We start from the raw sequence: 24,060 nt of genomic DNA, 5'->3' as shown, positions 1-24,060 counted from the left end.
TGAAAACAATAAATATTACAATATATTTGATTAGATAAATTAAATATTTTAATTTTCAATATTAAAGCAAAAAATAAAATTAAACATTTATAATCACACCATTAATAAAAAGTCAACTCAAAATATCACATAATATCTAAAGAAGCACACACAAGAAAATATATGACAGTTTAGTGTTCTATTTTGTAATAAAATAATGAGAGTATATTGGTAAAACGATTATAATCACCCTCAAATCTTATCTTGAAAGAGGGATGCTACGGAAAGATCTCTTAAATCATTGTCTTCCCTTTTTTTCCATTCAATGAAAAAGAACACAAAAAAATCTCTCAAATCAATGCTTTCTATTACCTTTGAACAATAATTCCTTGTAAGAACACACACTCTGAAGTTACTTTTATTTTTGTGTGCGATGTTGTTACCTACTTTTACATTTGAGAGTCATGGCCTTTGAATTTGGACTTTTAAAATATTTATAAAATACATTAAAGAATTAGGGACTGTAACATGTCCCAATTCCACCACCCCTTACAAGGAAAGAGACTAGCGTGAGTTGTAGCTCCTATTGCTTGATGTCGACGAGAGTTGCCGCCACGAGAGTTGCCGCCACGAAAATCGTCGCTACAACAATCATCACTGTTGCTGAGGGATACCGACGTGAGGCCACAAGAGAACCAACAAGTCGCGAACTTTGTCAACTACATCGCAAGAATCGTCACTCCCACACGAGTTGTGATTTACAACGATAATCCAACACAATCCAAAAATATTATGAGTTTTAAGTGGAATAGGATTGGAGGGGGAAAAAATTGTAAACTCGTATGAATTTATCGCGTATTTTGACTACCATGACTTGAATTATTTATGTTGACTAAAAAAACAAACAAAAATATAACAAAAATCTACCGGTAAAGATTAAGAATCAAATATAACTTTTACTATTTATAAATTAACTATCTAAAAACAGTGAGTTAAAACACTAAAATCACCAAGCTAAAAAATTATGAAAGACTATCAAAACTAAATTCTAGTAACAACAGAACTGAATTCTACAATTGACATGCAAATTGAAGATCAGCTAAACATAAAGGTACACTATATTACTTACAAAGACTAGAAATCTACTAATTTAGAAACTACACTAAACATCCTATCTACAAACACTTATTTAAAACATATTAAGAAAAACTAAGAATTAAGCAAACAAAACTAAAACTAAGAAATTAAAGACAAAAGGTAAGCAAAGAGATGCATTTAGCTTAGAAAACTCAATCAAACCGAGACTCATCAGCCTGTCCACAAAATTGTTGTTTAATCTTTGTATATTTTCGTCCAGTGAAACATTGACTTTGCATTTTTCATTGATCATTAGCTATCACCAAAAAAGTAGTATTTATTTGCGTAATAATACTCTTGTACTACATATTCTTTTAGATTTTAGACGAACATGCACAACCTTGTATATTTCTTTTGGAGTAAATGAATGAGTTCTACACAAATAAAAGTACTGCCCCCTAAGCTTGCACCTTTCGGTTTCCTCCTTCCATCTTGGTCTAGGCTTTGGTGAACTTCCACCACTTGGCTGCCAAGAACCACCACCAACCTCCATAGAAACCACCCCACCACCTAAAAACCTCTCAGTTACCTTGTTCAAGTACATCCAAACCTTCATCAAACTCCAAGAATACCACCCGTTTGTCGAGGCCTTCTTGAGCCAAAAGAAAGCCAAGAACTAATCCAAGAAGCATCCTTGCTCCTTCTTCTCCTCTTTGCTTCCGCAGCACTACTGCAAGTTCTTGATCTCAAGAACCATTATCAACCTTTCTTAGTCGTGCCTAATCCATGTGAAAGCTTATCAACCAAGGAACTTATTCAAAGAGTCAGACCCCCCCCCCCCCCCCTCGTTGATCCAAGAAGGTCTCCATCCATCACTCACCCAGAAAACTTATTCCGTTAGTCCAAGAAACCTATTACAAGCCTAAGGAAAGAGCTTGGTTCAAAAAACAAGTACTATAGATGAGTTCCTGTAATAACTCAACTGCTCAAGAATGGCCATTGAACCAGAGATGATGGTGATTGAACGAGAATTTTTGGAATTTTGCAAACTTTCCCAGAGACCAATCGTTGAATGCAAACTCAATTAGCATTGCCATAAATCATTTCTCTTCAGGAATCTTGTAGTGATATTATCCTGGACTAGAAGGTACTCCTTATCCGTCATTCTTTACCAACAAGATCACAAAAATGAACAAAATTTGATTCCATAGCTTGATATTTGAGTCAACCATGAAAAATTGAGTGTATGTTCCTTAAACGTAAAATACTCACTCACTTTAATAGCCAGGACGCTTTGTTACCAAAAGTCCATACAGGAACAAGCTCCATGCCTAAAGTGGTGAAAGCGATGACGATCCCTTACCACAATTTCACGATCAAATGCTTTAGAGATTAACTTTACAACAGTGTGGCAATCATTACAAATGCGCAAGTTCTTCATAACTCTGATTGGAGTTGGTGGAGCAATAGTGATAAGCCCAAAGGTGACTGCAAGTTTCTCACTGTGCCTGAAAAGTGCAATTTCCTTCTCTTCATCGTCTATGTCTAGTGAAACCTCACTTGTGGTAGGTACATAGCCCTCAATCTTTAGTTTTGCTGCCACTTCATCTAACATGTGCTCAATATCACTTATTTGTGGGTGAGTCTTATCTCCAGCCAAAAATTCATTAACTATCCCATTTACTTCAATCATGCTACAACCAGGTGTCTTTACCACCCCATGTTGTGTCATAATTCCCCTAATTTCGAGAACATTGCCCCAATTTCCTTTTGAAGCATATATATTTGACAATAATACATGGAAACCATCATGGTTAGGCTGAAGCTGAATAAGTTTTCTGCCCACCCTCTCTCCCATTTCATGGTCATGGTGTTTTCTACAAGCCCCAAGCAAGGCACCCCAAGTGGCAACATCAGGTGCCATTGGCATACTCTCAATCAGTTCCTCCGCTTCTTTAAGAAAACCTGCACGTCCAAAAAGATCAACCATGCATCCGTAGTGCTTAATATTAGGCTCTATTTTGTGTTCGTGGATCATGGAACTAAAGTAGTGACGCCCCTCATCGACTAGGCCCATGTGCCGACAGGCCCCAAGAACTCCCATAAATGTTATCTCATTAGGAAGTGTATTACTTTTTTTCATATCTGCAAACATGTTGAGTGACTGTTCTACCAAACCATTCATTGCCAACCCAAGAATGATTGCATTCCAGGTAGAAACCCCCTTTTCCTCCATCGCATAGAAAACCTCCAATGCATTTTCCACACACCCGCATTTCACATACATGTCTATAAGAGTGGTGCTCAGAATAGTGTTAACCTGTAATTTATTTTTATTTATATATGCATGAATCCATTTCCCTAAGTCCAAAGCAGCCAAATGAGTGCAAGCCGAGATGGCACTCACTAAAGCAGTTTCGTCTGGCCTGACCCCATGAAGCTGCATTTCTTGGAACAATGCCAAAGCCTCCGAGAAACATTCATGTTGAGCATAACCAAATATCATGGCACTCCAAGACACAACGTCCTTCTCCGGCATGGAATAAAACAACTTCTCAGCATCTTCAATCGAACCACACCTCAAGTACCCAGAAATCATCGAGTTCCAAGATATTAGATCCAAAAGAACACCACCATCATCAAAAATTCTTTGCGCATCCACTATCTCCCCGCAACTAGAGTACAAATGTATCAAAGCATTCTTAAGACTAACATAATCCTCAACCCCAACTTTCGCCGCCAAACCATGCACCAACCTCCCCATCTCAGCATTCAAAATTCGCGAACACGCGGATACAACACTAACCACAACGATCTCATCCACTGCCACCCCACTCGCCTTCATCTCCACAAACAAAACCAACGCCTCTTCACACATCTCATTCCGCTCATAACAAGAAACCATCGCACTCCACGACACCATGTCCATATCCCTCCCTCGAACTTCATCAAAAATCCGCCGCGCCTTCTCCACACACCCCTTCCTTCCAAAGAGCACAATCATGGAATTCGAAGCAATGGTGTTCCTCTCCGGCATTCCCCTATACACACGTTCCGCCTCCTCCACATTTCCTGCCTGAACATACCCCGCCAAAACAGTATTCCAAGAGACAACATCCGGCACAGGACTTTCCTCAAACACCTGGCGCGCACTGGGCATGCTCCCACATACTGCATAGAAGTTGATCAGTGTGTTCCGGACGTACACATCTTGATGGAAACCAAACCTCACGACATGTGTGTGCAGCTCCCTTCCCTCGAACTCGGACACCCGGGCAGCGCAGCATTGAAGGAGAGTTGGGTAGGTGTAGTTATCGGGTTTCGCGTGTTTCGCAAGGAAGAGCTTGTAGAGTGTGAGGGCTTGGTGGGGGTTGTTTTGGAGTTCGAAATGGGCGCGCATGATGGTGTTCCATGTGAAGGCGTTGGGGTTGTGAAGATGATTGAAGATTCGGAGGGAATAGTGGAAGGGAACGAGAGCGGAGCGAGTAGAGAAGTTTATGAGTCTGCTTGCGGCGTAGGGGTCTGCGATGAGGCCGGTGAGGATCGTTTGTGAGAGAATCTCTCTGAAGTGCCTCGGCCATTCGCACCGCTGCAACGCTGCGTCTAACGTCCACACCTTCATGCTTCGTCTCCTGCTTCATACTTCAACTCACGCGTCTTCATTTGCTCACTACAAGAAAATAAGGGATTAGCGTCGGCCAAAAACGGACGCTAAGGAGCTAAAGCCGACACAAATTCAAATGTATTGTCGGTTCAGTGTCGGATAGAGAACCACGAAAAAACCACCGAAGCTAATTCAAGATGTGTCGGCCAACGGACACTAATTTGAGTCTGCAATAGCGTCGTCCAGCTGACATAAATGAATAGCATTAGCGTGGGTTAGCCAAAGCAAAACAATAAAAAAATATAATAAAACATTAATAATAGCGTGGGTTAGAGAACGTTAAGAGCAAATATTATTTTAAAATATTCGGACGAAGTGTGGGCTGACCGACGCAAAATATAAAAGATATTCTAAGGGAGTGTGGGCTAGCCGACACTAAACACATATGGTTGGCACGTGATCGATGTCTATTCTTCATACCATTATTCATCCAAAACATATTCTATCTTTTAAATGCTCCTGTTTCATCTTATACAAACACTTATACTTTATATTCAAATTCATATATCTACAAATCTAAACTACCCAAAGGATCATTATATAAGATTCACAACAAAACTGCAATGGCAACCATTTTCTAAAACTTTGATTCATGCTTTCCCATTCAATTTCCTCCCAGAAAAGATAGAGGATTATGGGTTGTACATTATTAACAAATAAGACATGCATGCCTATATATTTTATGAATGAAAGATTTTAAGTACCAAAATCTATGCATGGCTTAATAATGAAACTCAAGATTTCGGAAAAATACAACCGTGTGTGGTTCTGACATTTTAGAATCACATTTTGAAGGCTAGGAAGGTTATAAAGTTTTGGTGTGTGGTATTTCTTGTCCTTCACCTTTTTAGGGGAAACCAACATACTAGAGGCCTATTCTTGGAGTCCTAAAAGAGTCTAAGTCCTAACTGCAGTGTTTTGTTTTCAATTTTATTCACAACTTGTTAACATTTTTTTTGTTCACTCAGAGTATCAGATCAAATAAGATTAGATTTGATTAATCAAAACTAATGATTTTTTAATAATGTTTGTTAACAAAACACCTGCCTTCACTTAACCATACAATTTGAAATTCTTGATGCCAAGAGAAATCAAGAAATCCAACAATAAACCCAGCCCTTAAAAGCATGCCACCATTCCCACATACATTTACATCAATCAATAATCAATAAACCTATGCAAATATATATCAGGGGTTGGGAAGTTACCAAGTTATTTCACAGACCACTGTAATGATGCCAAAAGGGACCAACTTCCTCACCCTTGTGGTCTACACCAAAAACACCACTCCAACATTGCAGGACCACCATTCCAACACTGCAGAAACCTATGCCAAGAGAAATCAAGGAATTTAACAACTGAAATTAGTTTCAGATTAAATCCCAAACACAACATACGGTTCTTCAACATAACACCAAAGAATAACAAAGAAAAGATGCCTCTTTAGAAACAGTCCTTGTTGCACCAAAAAAAGAAAAGTGACTGTTAAAACTGCCACGCAATAAAAAAAAAGACTGACCCTCCCTTCTATAACTGAGAAAAACTGCCACAACCTCTCTTCCCATAAGTGAAACCCCTGTTCTCCCTTCATTAAAATGGGTTTAGACTGCCACTCTTCCATCCCCTAAATACACAAATTTTCACTTTTTTTCCAGCTATTTAATGATGTACTATTTTATTTTATATATTATGAAGTTCAGTTAAAACATTGAAAGAAGGAGACACAATAAGATATAACTAAAGGGAGGGGGAATCTAAATGGAATAATACAAGAAGATCAACGCAACAATGTGAGTGGTTCACGTGATTTATGTTTGATTCGGGTACATAATCAATTCAGCCCACAAATTCATATCACCAAGCTGAAGAATTGTACCATACCACACAAAGTGTAGTAAATTGTACAAAAGTCAAAAGTCATAATATTAAGCCAAATAGTGAATTTAATAACAAGAGTTATGCAATTATAAAAGAGAAGAAAAATACAGCAAGAAATGGCGTCATAAGGTCAACTATCTGAACTCAGTGAGCATAACACAATTCACCCACTTTGGCACCATTTTCCATGATTTTGACTGGAAAAAAGCATCACTGCACCACAACAGCCAGGTGCAACACGTTGGACCTTGGATGGCAACGTGCTGTGGAAGAATCACACTACTCATGTGTGATACAAGATGCAATTCACACAATTAATTTGTGATTCAAATGATTCATGTTGAACTCAGCCACATAATCAATTCAGTGGACAAATTCACATCACCAAGCTGAAGAGTTGTATCATGAATTGTACAATACTAATTATTAAAAGTCATAATTTTAAGAGAAATAGTGAATTTAATAACAAGTTGGGAAATATAAAAGAGGAGAAAAAGTGCACCAGGAAAGGGCATCATAAATGTAGCTCTAAACATAGAGGTGAAAGAAATGAAAACAAAACAAGACACAAACACACACATATATAACCGAACATAGAGCCTCTTTAGTGTCAACAGCACTGACCCCAAAGGATGTGAAGAGTGAAGAGAACACAAAACAGTATGCCTAAGTTCCACAGATTGTGATTGGCTGGAAACTCAACCAGGGAGGAGTGCAACAGGTGGACCAGAAATGCAGATTAGTGCTCTATGTCAGATGGTTTGCATTGAAGACAGAGGACACCAAAGAGAGTGGTGCAATGTTTAGCCTTTTTAAGAACTAATTGGGCAAATCTGATGAAAGAAAGAGAAGGCTAAATCTCAATATTAACATCTTAAATGGCATCGGACAATATCTTTATAGAAACTAATGAGAATAGTGTAAAATTTAGCCATTGAAAGGACTGAGTGGGGAAATGGGGTTAGTATTATGATGAAATAAAAGGGGACAAATTCCAATATTGCCAACCTTAAACTGCATTGAGCGACATCATTAAAGGGCCAAACAAACAGGTTTAGTACATGGAAAATTTCAAAAGGTTATCAGCTGGAAAGGCCACAATTCCATGTTAAAGGGGCCACAATTCAGAGCATGACACTGATCTGCTCCACTCAATGGCATACAGAAACGGCACCGACACCAAATGAAATTGTTTAAGGAGCTGGGGTTTTGTACATAGAAAGAAGAATAACAGTTAGGATGACCACAAAGTGATCACAGTTTGCACTGCATTAACAGTGGCATACCAAAGCAGCACCAGATACATGATTTGAGGGGCCAAATAAACAAGGTCTTGCAAATGGAGGAGAAAAGTAGCAACTAGGATGCCCATAATTCTACATAAAAGCGATCACAATTTGCTTTGCACCCATTAGATTGTACTGCTCTACCACAACCCACGCAGCTTGGCATTGTGTAAACATTCACATCATAACAAAAAAGGGAGGGCAAAGGAGATTCACAGAATCATAACAGGTACAGCCTATACAGGTATTGAAATTAACATTGACAACATGCTTCTCTCACAAAAGGACCACAGAATTGGCAATTGCAAATGCATCAGGCTACTCTTCCATTACGCTGTGAATATTATGTGCACACGATTAAATTGAATCTCAACTAGATTATACTCCATCCAATGCTAAAGCTACTTATGTTTTACAAATCAAGTCCCATTAAACATTATTTTTAACATATACACCCCTTTTTAATATTTGTAGTACTTTCAAACAAATAGTCCAATCAAGGGTATTAATCGAGGATATTTTAGACTAAATATGTAGTATATAGTATTTCCTAGTCTGTGTGCATTGACATTAAACATCAACAGTTTGGGACAGGGGTAGTAGAAGACAGAAGGTATGTAGATCCAATATAAAAAGCAAAGATAAACAATAACAACATAATCCACCACTAAAAACCATTCATTTAAATTTCTTTTGTTAGGTTCTCATCTTCATGAAAATAGGTTAAAAAACGTAGATTCTTTCTTCAGAAAAAAAAAAAAAAACAACAGAAGGCCAAAATGTATTAGAAAAATTCAGAGCTTTCAAGAAAGATTCACCATAAAACATTCAGGCTGTTTGAAAGCCCCCAAAAATCTAAAACTTGGAACAGCCAAATCCTTTGGGAAGACCCAGCTATTGCTGCTACTCTTATTCCTTCTACCCTACCCCATCACATTCAACCATAAGTACCATAAGTAGAAATGCGGTTAGACGTGAAAACAATAAAAAACAAAACCAAAGAATATTTTCTCCTAAAACTAACACAACGGCATGAGACGAATCCATGCCATCCTTTCCTTCTTACTTTTTTTAGTTTTAAGAAATTCGTCGCCTTTACATGGAAGAGAAGCATGATGCAACCAGACTTTCCCAAAAGAATCATCCAAGAAGCAAGAACCAATGCAGGTAGCAAACAATACATAATAGGAGACAAATCGACGACACCGTATTGGCACGGCACAAAACCCCACGTCCCAAATCACAAGAAAGTAAGAAAATTAAAAATCTACCAGAGAAACAAAAAAATCACCAATGATCGCGTGAAGAAGCCGATGAAAATGCGGCAGTTGAGACTGACGCGCCACCCGGGTGGCGGAGAGCGAGTAGGGAGTGAGGGAGTGAGGGAGTGAGTGAGTAAAGCGTCAATTGGGGACAAAGTTAGAGGAAGACTAAGGTCTGGTCATAAAATATGGTGCAGGCTTTGTGAGTGGACTTCAAAATTTAATTTAATGTGATTTATTTGGGTACAACCAAAAAATAAATAAGAAATAGAAATAAATAAAACTCATAAACTTGGACTCTAAGGACATGTACCACCAAAGAAACAACAAAAGCTTTTGCTTTCACTTTCAAGATTATATTTTGGGCAAAAGTTTAACCATATCTATTATTTTTTTCTTAATTTGTCTTTAGTTCTTATAATATTTTTTAAATGATCGACAAATGCATTTATTACATTATACGAGAAAAACATAGATAAAATATAAAATTCTATGGCTATTTTATTAGAATTAAAAAATTATTATATTTATTGGTTTCTAAAAATATTTTAAAAAATATATAAAAGATAATAAAGTCAGGGATATAACACTTGAAATACAATCCAATCAATTTACCTCTTAGAAAAATGCACAAGTTTGGATTGTTTATCAAATAGATAATCATTGAGTTCCCTTTTCTACTTATTTAGTTCCATTTTTTTCTTTCTCTTTACCAAACAAACTGAAGTTTTAATTTTAATTTTAATTTAGAAGTTTGCAAACTATTACTGTGAAAACTGTAATCTCTTTGATCAATGGATTTAAAAGTAGATCTACATTTAATAAGTGTTTGACTGAGTTAAGATGGAATGTGAAATAATATTTTCTTTCAGACATTTCAGGACTGAAAATAATTATCTTTTAAAAATATCTCTTACTTCAACCTTGTTTAGAAAGGCAGAGTTTAGGGGAAGGAAAATATTGTTATGATTGTAAAGACCGCGAAAAGTTATTATAAAATTTATACAATTAGTTAGAAATCAAGGGATAGTTTTTATGTTTTTTCTTGTCATATGAAATAATTTAATAAAAATAAGTTCATATTTTTCAGTAAAATATCGCGTACTCTTTCTTCTTTCTTTTATTACCAAATAATGAAACTTTTTTTTTTCTAATGGAAGGTGATGATAGTTAGAATTCAATTAATATCCAATTTTATGATATAAAAAAGTAAAATATACTAAAACTTATGAGTGATTGACAAATTTTCATCCTTGAAAACGATTTCCTTTTTGTTTTTTCTAAATTGTTTGATAAGAGTAATTCTTAAAAGGGATTCTAAAAATAATATATACTTTTCAATTGTAAAAAAAGTTAATATTTTTAATTAGTGAAACTATCATTAATATAAATTTTAAAATAGTTATTATTAAGTTTAATAATGTAATAATTATTTACTTTATCTTTTTCTTGTATTTGTTTATTAAGTATTTTCTTTTAATTTTACAATAATAACTTGTTCTCGTCTTTGAATTGCACCATGATTTAATTGAATAATTTGTTTTTGCAAATTTTCAATGATAACTTGCAAACTTAACACTAATTTTTAAGCTATAGTTGTTTATTGAGTTAACTTGTAAAGCAGTTTTTTTTTTACAGAGAGAGATTTTTTTTTTTTTTACACAAAGAGATAAAAAGGAATGAAATGATAGTTATTTATTCCTATAAAGTCAATTAAAATAATAACGTTATAATTAATGATTATGTAGAAGTTATCATTTTAAAGTTGTCTTGTCCCACTAGTTTTATAAATCCGTTAGGATGAAAGAACTTCATTATAAATTAGAATATCAAAATTGACAGTTTGGTTTAGTTAAGCCAGATGGATTATAATTTATGACAGTCTCATTTTATTTAGGTTTACCTAAAGTCGTATTTTGCTTAATTAAAAATTAAGAAAAATCATAATTCGTTTATAAAAAAAATCATGATATTATCATTTTAAAAAATTTTATTTAATATTCAATAATAAAATTATTATACAATACCAAGATGCATTAAACATTAATTGAAATAATTACATTAGTATTTATATGTACTTAAAACAGACAAAAAAAATGTATAAAAACAAACAAAAATATAAAAAAATTATGGGTGAAAACGTGGGCACCGCACTTGGCCCGCATTTTGCGGGTTGGGCTGGTCCGTCCAGCATTTTCAATGCGAGCTGAAAAATTTGTCTCGTCCTGCAAAAGTGAGTCTACGGGTTAGCCCGTTTTTTTTTTTTAATTTTAAATCTTATGATAAAGCTTTCAATGTTTAACAAATTGAGGAACTTTAACAAGTTCACAAAATTAAGCAGAGACTTTGGGGAGTTTGATGATAAATTCATAATTCAACATATTCATCATGTTCATATTTGTACTTTGACATACATGATGTATTATTCAAATTTTAGCACATTTAAAAATACATAATAATTGTCTTTTCCAATCATACAAGAATTTGAAATATTCATGTAGAAGTCTAGAAGGAAAGTAACCGATATACACAATTGTAAGTTTTTTTTATGCGGACCGGCCCACGTGGGCTGCGAGCTTTCGTGGACTAGACTTCTACGAGCTAGCGAATTCAATATCCTAGCCTGTCCCGCATATTGCCACTCCTAATCTGTATGGATTGAATAGTTCTTTCTTTCGTTTATCAACATGAAAATGAATAAAAAAAATTAACATAAAAGAATGTAGAAGCTAATGAATTAGCTTCTAGAGTTGACTTGGCCCATAAAATATTAAGCAAAGGACGACAATACATTGACACCCCTATTTTGACCGCTTCTTTTACTACATTACGTGACATTCAACGTGGTAGAGGAACATGGGTTTTTTATTTTGTTTTATCAAAAGAGAAATGATGTTTTGATAAGAAAACTTTGACAATATTTGACAAAGTTTATGTGACACCTATTTTTTTGTTTTTAATATGCATATTATTATCCATTTCAAAAACCTGACCCACGTTTCAAAATTTTTCATTCAAATGAAGACTCAATCCTACTTTGTTCTCTCTTAAGTCTACCATCCCTAATTCCCCTCTCTGCTTCTTCCTTATTCCCCGCACCTCTCCCCATCGTAGCTAATAAGCAATTCTGGTTACTTCTTCATTTCTCTAACATTCACTCAATTTATCAACCCTAACATTCATTGGATTCACTGGTTGCAACAATGCTGAAGTTTCTAACATCACTCTCAACCATCTTATATATTGGTGGTGAGTATTGCAATCTCTTTTGTTCAATGGTCACTTTTGATCATTTTAAAATATACTTATTGGTTGCAATTTTATCTTCAATTTTGAAGGATTTATTCTTTTATTTTTGTTGACATCTGAACTTAATAGTTTTATTTAAGCTGTAATAACAAAATGTTTTAGTTAGTTAAAATATAAAAAAGAAATAGATAAAATTAAGGATTGAATTAACATTATTGTATTTATGCTTTCAATTTTTGTTTTGTATGTTTGAAGCTTGTTAAGTATGAAATTAGAATGTAAAGAAAGAATTGAAGTAAGATTTTAATTTATGTTTAAATTAAACCAATTCATAAACGACATTAGCAGTGGATTTACACTTTTGATTTTGAATTGGGAAGTTGGTTGGAACGAATTCATTGCAGTTTAAACTATTAAGAAGAACTGAATAATGGTTTCCAACCACTTAATGCTTTATTCGGTAGACACAATCTACTATTTGTGGTTTAAAACTTAACTCTCAAGAATGAGCACTCAAGTCAGATGGAAAAACTTAAACTTAAACTTAAACAACATTAGATTAATTTGTCTTCTTATTTTATTTATTCTTATGGAAGTATTTCTTCAAAACTTTATCGAAATAAAATCTTTGTTCTGTTTGAGAATGGTTATTGTATGCTGAATTGGTTTTACATGGAAAAACATACACAGAATGCAGATCTCCTTTGTCGATGGGTTTATGGTTCATGCAATTCTATAACGAAGATGATTTCACTTTGCCCAATATTAAAGAGTCTAAAGTTTACAATGTTTTCAAGGATTTGTTAGCTGTAAATTGGGGTGAGCTTTCAAATTTTATTGTTAATGATGTTAAGAATGTGTTGCTAGAAACACTAATTACAAAGTTGATAAGGAGGTTCTAGAGTATGTGCTCTCGGTAGCAAAAGCTGTTGAAGACGTTAGTGGGATTCTAGTCAACTTTGTTAGATTGAAATGATGATTTAAGCAAAGAAAGGGAGGTTGAATTGGCTGTTTAAAACTTTTTCGAAAGCATAAAACCCATTTTGATTGAATTAAATAGACAATGAAATTCGAATACAAAAGTTGCAGACCAGTACACTTTCAATCGGACAAAAAATAAAATAATAGACTATTTTGTTCTTGAACTATGAAGCAGTCGATTGAAATTTCAAATCAATCGGCTAAAATCTTAGGAATTTATGCAGAATACAGAATTCACAGATTTAACTCAAACAACAAACTTTTACATGCAAGACTTGTTCTAATCAATATTTCTAACAGGTGTGCAACCTCATATTACACAAGAACACATTAAAGCACAACAAATAATGAATTACTTAATTTTCTTGAGTTTTTAAAGTGATTCAAAGTGAGTGAGATGAAGGAAAGAGAATTGCACAATTGTTTTTATACTAGTTCACTCAATCACAAAGCTACATCCAGTTTACCAGGACAACCTGAGCCTGGTTTCAACTTTATTCACAAGTTTTACAAATCACACACAAAGATTACACATTTTAACAAAGAAACTCACAATATTTTTGACTCACACAAAAATCTAGACTAACACCCTGCAAGAATCACACTTACAAACTTGAAATCACATCAGACAAACAACCAGAGGCACAAGAACTACAAAACCTAATGGTGGCTCTCCCTAGCCAACCATACATGTGTTCTTCAAGCTAATCCTAAGCCAAAATGCCTCTACGATCAACCAAGATCTTCAATCAACACGTTGCAATTGTGTGTTGTAGAGAGAGATAGAGTTTTCCAATGATGAATGACAATATTTCGTGCTAAAAAACTCAAAATTGTACCTTTACTCTCGAAAACGCGGCTTATATAGTTTGGTTTAAGTAAAATCAGTTGGTTGAATTTTTTGTACAATCTGTTAATTTCCCTTGACTTAAGTGAAATAAGTCAATTGAAAAATAATTCAATTGATTGAATACATTCATACCAAAAACTATATACAACAAGCCTTTTAACCTGTTAAAACTCATTTCAACACATTAAAAAGGACACACTACGGTTAACAAGACATCTAACTTATGTCATATAGCCTACCAACATGATATAACAACTAATCATTACATTTAACACATAATTTCCAGATTTAATACACTAGAAACACAATCTTCAAGTGGATCTTCATCAATCTTCAACAAACACAAGAGATCTTCATTCACTTGGCTTTATCAAATACTTTCTTAAAGCTTACTTGTGCCAACAAGCTTGAAACTGGAATGATGATTTTGGCACTACTTTTTTGGTTCAAATTTCTTTAGTGATTATAGTAGTTTACTAAAATTTATGTTTTTATTTGTAATTGGTGAGTTAGCAAAGAGGAACAATGTAATTGATGGAAGGCAATCGTTGGTTCCAAGCTACTTGACTCAACAAATCATAAAATGTTTTATTTGTAATAATGTTTCATTTAATAAAAATTTGGGTTAGGCAGCTAACATGATTTCAATTTCTTTTTTAGTAGTGTTATTAATCAAAAAGTTGGTTTAGGCTAGTCACATGATTTCAATTTTAAAAAAAAACAACTAATTTTTTTTTCAAGAACTAGGTATCAAACATAAGTTCATTATGTGTCAAACGGGGTTACAATTTTTGAACACTTATATGTAAGTTTTCGGGTAACATGCATGAACAACCACAAATGATGACATGGTTAGTTTTATTTTAGATAGTACTATTAAAACAAATTAGATTAAGTTGTTCACATTATTTCAATTTTTTTTAAAAGAAAGTAAATATTTTTCAAGAATTAAGTATTAAACATAAATTCATTATGTGGCAAACGAAGTTACAATTTTTGCACACTTATCTGTTGCAAGATTTAGTTAACATGCATTAACACAAATGTTGACATGATTAATTTTATTTTGAGTAGTATTATTAATAAAAAATTTGGGTAATGTTGTTCAGATGGTTTCAATTTTTTTTAAATCACCAAATGTGTTTAAAAAATTAAGTACCAAACAAAGTTATAATTTTGGCACATTTATGTGTAGGTTTTAGTTAACATGCATGAACACTCAAATAATAACATGGTTAATTTTATTTTGAGTATGATTATCAATAAAAAAATTGGGTTAGGTTGTTCACATGGTTTTAATTTTTTATAAGAAAAAAAAACGTGTCCCAAGAATTAAGTACCCAACATAAATTCACTATGTGGCAAATAGAGTTACAATTTTCCCACACTTATATGCAAGTTTTAGTTAACATGCATTAACACTCACATATGTTGACATTATTAATTTTATTTTGAGTAATATTATTAATAAAAAAAAAATTGGAAAAGGCTGTTCACATGGTTTCAATTTTTTTTTAAATCACCAAATGTGTTCAAAGAATTAAGTACCAAACATAAATTCATCATGTGGCAAATGAGATTATACTTTTTGCACACTTATGTGTAGGTTTTAGGTTAAGATGTATGAACACTCGCACATGATAACGTGATTAATTTTATTTTGAGTAGTATTATTAATAACAACACTAGGTAAACTTGTTCACACATTTTTTTTTAAATCACCAAATGTGTTAAAAAAATTAAGTGACAAATATAAATTCATTATGTAACAAAGTTATAGTTTTTGCACATTATGCGTAGGTTTTAGGCTAACATACATGAACATTCACAAATGATGGTGTGGTTAAATTTATTTTGAGCACTATTTTTAATAAAAACTTGGATAAGTTTGTTCACATGGTTTCAATTTTTTTTTAAATCATTAAATTTATTCAAAAAATTAAGTACCAAATATACATTCAATATGTGGCAAACAAAGTTATAGTTTTGGCACATTATGAGTATGTTTTAGGTTAACATGTACGAACACTCAAATAAGACAGTTAATTTTATTTTGAGTGTGATTATTAGTAGAAAAACAAGTAACGATTTAGAAAATCGTATATACATTTTTATTTATCAATACCTGTGTTACAAAATTAATAACCTTTTACATTGTTCAAATAAACATAATAACGTTGTGTTACAAGTTATATATTAACTTCTTCTAATATGATATAAATTATAAGATTATAATAATATTTTTTTTTTATAAAAAAACTAATTTAATTTTGCTAAAATATTTGTATAGTATTATTAAATGATGATATATAGAAAAATTTGTAAATACACAAAAAAAAAAGAACTAATTAAAGTTAATGATACAAATTCTCAAAAACAACTTTCTTTAGATAATTTCTTCTATTTTAGTTTTTGGAGAAAATCAAATTTGTTGTTAGAACTAACTGCCGACTAACTATCTATTAAATCCCCACCTACGTTAAAGTTTTTTTTAAAAAAAAAAGAAGAAAAAAAAACTCATATGCGTGCAGAATGTTGGAGGAACAAGTAATCAAATCTGTTGTTAGAAATAAATGTGAACTCAAGATTCGTTAAGTGTCAACCCACAATACATTTTTTGCACAACAATAAGTCTTGTTGGGAATCCCAAATCATGATCATCTAATAGGATAGACCATAAATCTGTTTAGTAAGCCCAAACATGTTGGGCTTGATTGAACACTTAGTTTAAGTCTTATTTCACAAGTAAAAAAAATAAGATGTTAGAACTAATTGCCGACTCTAGGTCCATTATGTGTCAACCCACGATACACTTTTTTTCAAGAAATTGCAGAACCAAAGTTGGAGTTAGTTACAACTAGTAGCCTTTAACCATCGTAACTTTTTTTTCTTCAGAACTCTACTAATTTTATATAGCTACCCTATCTCTAAAATAAGACACATAATGTATAAAACTCTAAGGAGTGAAACCAATTAGTTTCAACAATTGGAAATAAAGTTATAAAAGTTTTACATATAAATTTTGAATAATTAATACACTACCATAATTTAATTTGTTGTCATAATTAGGAAACAACCTTCAGTTATAGATCATGATCAACATCGTGAGTTATACAAGAAAACAAAGATTATAAAATAAAGGCGAAATTGGTACACTTATTAGCACCACTTGTCTGAAACAGTAACCACAAGTTCTAGTTCTAGATTATATAAGAAAAGACAAACTTATGAAAAATTATGAACATATAATCTGTGCAGATACATAACTTTCCTTTTTCTATACAAAATAAAGGCTGCCATGTTTCTTAGTAAAAGGGCATAACAACTACCAAGTGTGAAGTTGGCAAAACAAAATGCAGAATGGTACTAATCTCACCACGCAAGTGTTAGTTTCACGTCACACATGAATGCAAGTCTAGTGAGACTCAAATATGCATAGGCACTTTCGTGCTACAGTACAAAGGAATATTGAGAATTTTAAAATGTACCAAAGCATGTTAGGTAATAGTGCATACTAATTTAATATAGTTGTACATAATCAGCCAAGTTAAAAACACTTATTATAATTTTTAAATCTCAGACTAAATTAATGTACAAATAATGTAAAACACTGTATTAAGTAAATCTCAGAATAAATCGGTAATAATCAACCAAATATGGCACTATATTAATGTACAAATAATGTAAAACACTTAAATTAGATTATTTCTAAATTAATGTACATTTTTTATTACTTACATTAGTCGAAACTCATCTTCTATGAAAGAGAAAGAGTATTTTTTGAAACATTTATCGCAACTTATTGATATTCAAGCTTTCAGTGTTGTTGGATCTCATTTTCAATACACTGAGTGATGAGATGCCTCTAGTCAAGGGACCTACAACAAGATCCATGGTTAGGAGAATACAAGAGGAATGAGTCTCAAAAGCGCATGCAAGGACCAAGATGAACTTCAAATGGGTCAAGGAAGATATGGAGATCTAGCCTAAGACTCTTTGCTTGTAAATTAGATTAGGATTTATTTTTGGGCTTTGTATTTTGGGCCCAGTAGAATAAGATTTTCTTTGGGCCATGTATTGGGCCTTTAGAAGAAATTGGGCTTTAGAAAGTAATTTGGACCAAAAAGGGAATTGGGTTTTAAAATGGGCTTGAATTGGTGTGCATGAGCTAGAGAGATCTAGAAGCTTCATGTTTGCTCTCCAAGGTTCTCAAATGAGCGTCCCATGGCATGGAAAGTGTGACTTGCTTAGGTGGCAAGTCACACTTCCTATATGCTCTCTTTTGGCTCCAAAATTTCATTTTCTAGACTCCTTTTTTCCTCCACTTTTTGGAGACTCCTTGGTCTCCTTTTAGCCTATAAATAGAAGGCTTAAGACATGTAAAATTAAGCTTGAAATTGAGTAATGAATTGCTACCCAAATTTGAGCACAAATCTCTTTTGAGCTCACCTTAGAGTAAATTGTTCTCTAGTTTTCTCTAGTCTTCTTCCTTAGGAGTTGACCTTACCTCTTAAGAATCCTTTCACCTACACCAAACCAAACACCTTAAACTTCTTTCCTTCATGCTTCTGCGTCCAACATCATCCATGGAGCTTCCATTCTTCATGCAACTTCAATGGAGACAAGGAGAAGCCATCATGTGGTATCATGAGCCTTGGTTGCTCTTGGTTTTAGTGAATTAAGTGCTTCTTCTTCTATTCTTTTTAATTCCATGATGTTCACTTCTTCTCCTACTTGCCTTGTTGTTTTTGTTTCGTTTATTTTGTGTGTTCATGTCTTCTTTTTTTGGTTCAATTCATTTGTTTCATCTTGAACCTCCATGTGTGTTCTTTAGGTGTTTTTTATGTTTTTTACCGATTGCTTTTCATTTTGCTTGAGTATTTCTTGATTTTTGTTCGGTTATATCTTGTTGTTCTTGAGTTTATTTTGATTTTAAGATCCATATGTTTTGTCTAGAGTCATGTTTAGTCCATATATGTCATTACTTCCTTCTTTACCTTTTCAATTTGCTTTGAATTTGTTAGTCATGTGTTGTTGATTTTTTTTTTAGATTTGAGTGCAATTTTTAATTCCTAAAAATGAACACTCTACTCTCTCTTGGAGCCTTGGAAATGAACATTCACATCTAGATAACCTTAGTTATCTTAATGTCTAGTGGGAATTTTCCTTGTGCTTGCTTAACCTCAACATAAACCACACTAAATTTCCTTTCAATTAATTATGCTTTGGTGCTTTTTCATTTCTGTTTTTGAGTTCAGATTTCTATTTAGATCTTAGCAATGTCTTAGAGTCAATTTCCTTTGTGTTTCATTACGTTTCATGATCTTTTTTTGATTCCTTTAAGTTTCTTTCTCCTTTGTGCTTTTTGTTTCCATTAAAATGCAAATGATCAAGCATAGTGTGGTGGTGATTCTAATTTGTGGTGGAAACTAGCTGCTACAAGAGCTATAAAAAAAGTGCACAAAAAGAATACAAGCAAGTGCCAAAAAGAATCAAAAGAAAATATCAAAAGAAAGTGGCAAAAGAATTACACTAGAATCACTACCATCACTTGAGTTTGAGAGCATTATTTTGTGTATTTTACTGCTGTTCTAGTTTTCTGACCAGTCTGCACACTCTCTATATTTGATTTATCATAAAAAGTTGCCCGATAAAAATCCATATCTGATTTTTACCTATTTTAGCTAAGACGTAGATGAAAAAATGAAAAAAAAATATCATTGAAAAATGTTGAGAAATAAAAAAATGATAAATAGTTGAAGTAGAGGCTAAAATTCAGGTTTCTGGACTAATAGTAAGTGAAAAATCAAATTCCAGTGCAATTTTCTAGCTTATTTTGGTTATTTTTCATCCATTCTAGTTCAATTCATTAGGTAATTCATTTGAGTACTTATCTATATTCTTTACCTTATTTCTAGTTTGTCATTTCCTTGTTAATCCTTTGAGTTTGTCTTGGCATTATTCACTTTGGTTTAACAATTATAATTTTGTGCTTTTCTCGCTTTACTTCTTGACCTCTTTTAGTTTGGTTTCTATACTTGGTGCATACTTCTTTTTGGAGGTGATCTAACTTTCCTAAGGTAGCATCCTAGGAGGTGGAGTACCTAGTCCCGAAAGAGAATCCTCTTTGGTGAGAACAAGAGGAAGTGCAAGAGTGAAACACTTATGAGGACCAAGCCAATAATACTAAAGCTGAGAAGATCTTTATATTTTTTGCACTTTGATTGTATTCAATTTGAGTTGAAAAATTGTAATGCTTTCATACTTGTGTTCACGACGTAGTTAGGTGTCTTGGGGGAGTCTTAGGTACTCAATCCTATCTCTTAACTAGAACCTCTTCTATAGATTAGTGAAGCGCTTTTAGTGGTGCAGTTTAAACGTTCCAAGTGCCTTCTACTTTTACCGAAACTTAGCCTACATATAGCTTCTAATATTCTTATTTTTAATTTTCTTGTTTGATAGCTTAGTGTATGTCAACTTAGTCTTTGAATTAATTTCATCTAAGAAGTTTTGTACAAAAGTTTCAAGTTCCCTTGGCTAGGAAAGACTTGGAATGTAAGAAATCCAAGTGATTCATCTAGGGGTGTCAAAACGGGCCAGCCCGGCCCGTTTTGACCCGGCCCGATTTTGGCCCGTATTAAACGGGCCGGGCTGGCCCGACATGGTAAAACGGGCTACATTTTTGGGCCCAACCCGCGGGCTGGCGGGCTGGCCCGCCAGTTTTTTCTGATCTGTATAATTTTTGGCCCAATCAGTCAGATTTTAATTTTGAATTTTTTCACATCTGTACAACAACAATGATCTATTATCACAACACAAAATCAGTCAGATTCTCACTTTTCTTACTACAAGAGGATTCTTTAAGTTTTACACTATCATCCATATCCTCTTCAACTACATCAACATTCTCAGACTCAGTACACACATTTTCAGTTTCATGATCTTTACTTGGAGGAGGATTAGAATTAGACTCATGCTCATCCATGATATTAAATCTGATTCACTAAATCCTAATACAAACAAAACAAATAGAACCACAAATAATGTTCAGCTTTAAAAGTGATTCAAAAAATCAAATACATGTCACTAAAAAATCAAATTCGACAAAATTCAGCAAGATCAACCTCCATACACATTATTAGTCACTCAAATAACCGAGTCACTCAAATCAGGGCTTGTACAACAACATAACACCATCAATAGACATATGAATATGGAATTCCTTAAAAAGATAGTAAATAATTCATCAAAACAGCAAGGGTGGTGAATAACAGAAAATCAAAACAGCAAGGGTGGTGAATAATTCATCAAAACAGCAACACAATTACACCATTATACAACAGTCCAGTCCAACACATGGTTACCTGAATATTGCTCCAATCCAAATAAGCGGCAGCAGCTACGCAAATTGAAATTGGGGAAGATTTAACGATGAACATCCATTAACGGCAGCAGCAACAGCAATTACGATTCATGATTCACAGAATGGGTCGTGGTGGTCGGAAATCACAAAATCAGAAATTTAGGATTAACAAAATTGGGAATTTAGGTTACAAATCGGGTGAAATGGAACCACAACTCAAATTAGGAACATACTTGTCTTCGCGGTGGTCGTGGCGGTCGGAATCGTCTGCCAATCGCAGTCCGACGGTGGCTCCGCTGTTTTCGCGGTGGTCGTGGACGCTGTTTTCTCCAAATAGCGAACGCCGTGGTGGATGTCAAGGTGGAGGAGAAGAGAAGCGGGTATGGTTAGCGACGACGACGTGGTGGCCTGTGTGTTTCGCGGTGGCCAGCGGCGACGTAGCCAGGGCAGACAATGGAAATCGGAGAGAGAGAGTGCGCGGAGGGAGAGATTGGGTGGGTGGGTGGGGAGCGCAAACAGAGAGACAGTGAGTGAGGGGTGGCCTGTGTGTTTGGCGGTGGCCAGCGGCGACGTAGCGAGCGCAGGAAATCGGAGAGAGAGAGTGCGCGGAGGGAGAGATTGGGTGGGTGGGTGGGGAGCGTAAACAGAGAGACAGTGAGTGAGGGTGAGGGATGCTGAAATATGCACGTGGGTGGGATATTTTTAATTAACTGGTACGGGCCGCGGCTGGCCCGTTTTGGCCCACGGGTTGGCCCGACGGGCCAGCAGGCTTGACGGGCCGGGCTGTATGGGGTTGGCGGGTTGAATTTCTTGACCCGAACCATGTTTTTTTTGTCGGGCTGGCGGGCCGGTCCGTCGGGCCCAGCCCATTTTGCCATCCCTAAACATACAACAACAAAAAAACCAACCCTTAAAATGCAACCATTCACATATGCATAAACATCAATCAATAAACCCACATATCATCAATAAACCTATGCAAATATATTAGGAGTTTGTGGAGTTACCAAGTTGTTTCATAGACCACTAGAATGCCAGAAAAAGGGACCAACTTCTTCACTCTTGTTGTTTACACCACAACCACCGCTCCAACATTGCAGTGCCACCGCTCCAACACTATAACGACCTTGTTTTTTCAGTTGGTCTCCCACCACCACGCCTTCACTTGGGAAGATCAAAACATCTGCAAAATAGGGCATTCAATGGGGGCTTAATCAGTTGGGAAAACCAATTTCTTCAATTGATAAACCTAATCAAATATGAGTTATTGAAACTCACTAGCTCATTTCACTATGAACGTGAGAAAACTTCGAAGCCACCAACACTCTTTCGGTGTCCACCAGCCACCACCTCCAACATCGAAGCCACGAACACGAACCCACCACGTCTTCAGGGCGAAAACTCGATAGCTCCATCGCGTCTTCAGCGCCGAACCCACCACATCTTCAAAAACAACGCCTTCACTTTGACTTTGATATCTCAAGCTCCACGTCTTTAGGGCAAAAGTGAGTATTTGGGCTGAGAGCAAATTGAAGAAGAAAGGCAACTCTATCGGTTTGCGAATTGGTCAATGATACTTTGTGGAGAGGGATTAGATGGCAACAAATGAAAATTGAGAGAGAGGAAGAGTTAAGCGCGAGAGATGAACTTGAAAATGAAAATGAAGAGGGAAGTTGAAAATGAAATTGGGAAAGTGAAATTGTCAGCTACTTCTTTCTCTTGGCGTCGGCCATCCGACACATACGATATAAAATAATAGCTTTTAGAATTAGGGCAATCCATCTCACAATGAAATAAATATTTTTTTCTTTTTTATTATTATATTGTGTCGGCTAACCGACCTCTATATTTATAAAATTAATACTATTTTTTGTTCTATCTCACATTACTTTAATTTTTTATTTATTTCTCTTCATATTGCGTCGGTTAGCCGACAAACAAAATTTTGTTATATTTTTTTAATATCTGTAGCTTCCCCAGTACCACGCTAATATTAAACTAATTTAATTCTTTTATTATTATTTTAAAAATTAAATAGAAGCGTCATTTAGCCGACACTTATGCAAGATAAAATAGTGTCCCATCACCCTTGCTAAGAAAATGATATCATTTTTTATTTAATTTTTTGTTCATGTTGATCAATTAGCGTCCCTAAGCGGATGCTAATGTAAAAATTTTGCGTGAACTAACCAACGCTAAGCCTGATATCTTATTTTGTGTCTATTTTATGTCCGTTCTGGGTCATTTTTATGGACTCTAATAGCTTCCAAAAATAAGCCGACGGTAATATTTGGACTCTAACTCAATATATTCTGGTAGTGGCTGCATAACTTCATGAGGTTGTAGTTTTCACAAAAAATAATTAAATAATTTTTTTTCATAATTTTAAATTTAGTATATTAAGCAAAAAAAAATTACAAACTATCCACGATGTATTACCGATGTATTACTAACATTCTCTCTTTCTTTCC

General features: G+C 34.4%; 1 pseudogene across 4 annotated transcripts; it reads right to left on the bottom strand.

Annotated features, from left to right (window-relative positions):
* Positions 1 to 327: 327 nt before the first annotated feature.
* Positions 328 to 23,339, bottom strand: LOC114163264 (pentatricopeptide repeat-containing protein At3g62890 pseudogene; annotated as a pseudogene). Of its 4 annotated transcripts, XR_014984635.1 has the most exons (7): positions 22,868 to 23,339; positions 22,597 to 22,772; positions 21,823 to 22,469; positions 21,591 to 21,625; positions 5,929 to 6,047; positions 4,829 to 4,906; positions 328 to 4,726 (listed from the first exon to the last, which is right to left on the bottom strand). The product of XR_014984635.1 is annotated as a pentatricopeptide repeat-containing protein At3g62890 pseudogene, transcript variant X3 (transcript). The 4 variants fall into 4 exon arrangements; XR_014984633.1 differs by having other exon boundaries at positions 328 to 4,906; XR_014984636.1 differs by lacking the exons at positions 21,591 to 21,625; positions 21,823 to 22,469; positions 22,597 to 22,772; positions 22,868 to 23,339 and adding an exon at positions 9,156 to 9,334 and having other exon boundaries at positions 328 to 4,906.
* Between the last annotated feature and the right edge of the window lie 721 nt (positions 23,340 to 24,060).

The sequence above is a fragment of the Vigna unguiculata genome, chromosome 9 (genome assembly GCF_037176805.1).
Source record: "Vigna unguiculata cultivar grain cowpea cultivar isolate G323 ecotype 2 chromosome 9, ASM3717680v1, whole genome shotgun sequence".
Classification (NCBI taxonomy): Eukaryota; Viridiplantae; Streptophyta; class Magnoliopsida; order Fabales; family Fabaceae; genus Vigna; species Vigna unguiculata.
This window is presented reverse-complemented; position numbering and strand designations above follow the sequence as displayed.